The sequence below is a fragment of the Dreissena polymorpha genome, chromosome 5 (genome assembly GCF_020536995.1).
Source record: "Dreissena polymorpha isolate Duluth1 chromosome 5, UMN_Dpol_1.0, whole genome shotgun sequence".
In the NCBI taxonomy this organism is placed as follows: domain Eukaryota; kingdom Metazoa; phylum Mollusca; class Bivalvia; order Myida; family Dreissenidae; genus Dreissena; species Dreissena polymorpha.
Window position 1 is genome coordinate 53,316,046 of NC_068359.1, and position 2,543 is coordinate 53,318,588.

Sequence of the window (2,543 nt, forward strand, 5' to 3'; positions counted from 1 at the left end):
ATGTGTTTTTTATATCCATCAACTGGTTCACGCGCAGTTACTTCCCATTTTTCATTGGCGTCAATGAAGTTATTATGAACTGTATTAATAACTCCAGCCTTCGACGACTTTCCAAGCATAAATGGGGAACTGAATAAGAATCAGTTTCCTCATTCATGCAATGAATAAAGGCAATGGATATTTCAATCCACTTTTCAAATTATACCATCTGCACTCTCTTGACAAGCAAACAACAGCTTTAATTATTTAGTTCAATGTTATTTTAATTTATTTTGATATGTGTGATTTGTTTATGCAATAATAGCGAAAATACACATTTTCTCGGACATGATCATCTGCGGGCGCTCGAACAATCTGTTCATGTCTTCGAAAACATGTATTATCCCTATAAACAGGTCAACATCTTCAATCTGTATAACTGTTACAAAAAGTGTAAACGCACATGCGAATGAAGTATTCACTAAATTGTGTATACCTTTTAAAATTAAAAAGTTTTACATTTCAGTAATTGATGGACTTATACAATTTATATAAATAAGCTTCAAGAAGATGCGTTTTTTGATATGCAAATTAATCAGATAATGGTTTAGTTAAACCTATAATACTATCACAAGTTAATTATTTCACAATAGGCTGTTCACAACGTAAGCGCATTGTATGATGACAATTATAAACATTACGATAAAACATCATCCCAGCATGGAATGCAATGGGCGACAAAAACCTAGCCTACATTATTGAAATACAAAAAAGCACAACTATTTCACAAAATTGCATTCATACACCTATGAATGCTAAGTGTGCGGTTTGCAATATTGCCAGTCACATAATAAATAAGAAAGCGCCAATTCACTTTAAAAGTACATGTATGTGGCTCATACGGTGAGGGTGTTTTAAATGTATAACTCACAACAATATAAATAATGCGATATTCAGACGGCGTATTTGGAGACAACTCTTGTTCTCAACATAAGGTTGTATTTTTAAAGCAAACTCAAACAAAAACTGTAACAAATCCGTTCAAAGGGGTCACCTTTATGGAACCGTTCACTTCTCATCTGGAAACTAATGTGTGCACAAACATAGACTAGCTGATGTTTAACGCTTTAATCCTCTGAGTACAACTTTGTAAGATTGCTTTAGATGAAGCACGGACATCACTGAATCGCACGACCGAACGATATAATTAAGCCTACCGGTAGTCCTGTTTCATAATTATATGAATTTTTAAACGTACGCTTGGTTAAATGAACTAATTATTGTTTTATAATAGTAAAAGATTTCGTTTTATCCTGGCGCCGAAGGAGGTTAATTAAGACTGAATTTTACAATTTTCCAGCAAAACAGCATTATATATGTAAACAATCAACGCCAGTCAACTAAAACGAATGATACTCATTATTTATCAATTCTTGTTCATCTGGAATTACCGTTACTTAAAAGCCCTGACATCGAAGTGATTGCGATATGAACAAGGGCTGTTTGTAAAACATGCATGCCCCCCATATGGGCTCTCCGTTGTAGTGACAGCCATTGTGTGAATATGTTTTTTGTCACTGTATGTCAATGACCTGTGAAATGTATCCAATTAATAGTGCAAAAACCAATCAGGACCTATACTAATCAATTATATCCATTATATGATTGAGTCTTTGATTTTTTGGATTCCTTTCACACATTTTGACTTATTTGACAATATGTGAAACGTGCACACAATTTGTAATGTATTATTTATTAATGGTAATGAAACATGTTATTAATAGCAGTTAACTCCCCTAGTCAATGACCACCATAGATAGCAATGCAATCTGATTAAAAATAGCCAAGGCTAGTGTTGTGTATTGGGCAAATGTATACAAGTGCAACTTGACCACATGACCAGTATCATGTGTTTACCACACACAGAAGTCAGTTATGTAATAGACCATTAATTCTGCTCCCAACTTTGGCCACTTGCCAAGATACTGACCAGTATCAGATGGGGTTGTGAAACTGTGTAAACAGTGAACACCAGTCCATGTAATACTGGCCTACCACTTGTACTAGTTGATTTGGAGTTAATACAGTAATGCATGTACAAATGAGACACTAAGCTAAAAAGTTAAAAATATTGACTGGTAAAGCAGTACATTGTACTGAAATCAAAGTTGCCATGGAAACAGTTTCATTGAACTGTTCATTTGATACAACAAAACACAGTTGGTACACTTGGCTCATCTAAAGATCAAACAACAGGCTCTCCAGTGCATTAGAAAACAAGAGTTCCGCGGTCGGAGATGACCCCATTGAAGCCGGATTTTTGATTTAAATGACAGGAAAGTACCTTTCGTGTTTTTGTCAATGCAATACTTAAATTACTGAAATATTGTTCAAAGGTCAAAATGAAATGTAATTACTTTTCAAGGCATGAGCAAACCTTGTGTTATGTTTTGAATGCATGCATATACATGAACAACAATAACATTTAAGGTCACAAATATGAACTTGAATTGACAATTAGGAAAGTTTGATCTCAATTTTTTTATTAGCATACCAAAGTTATA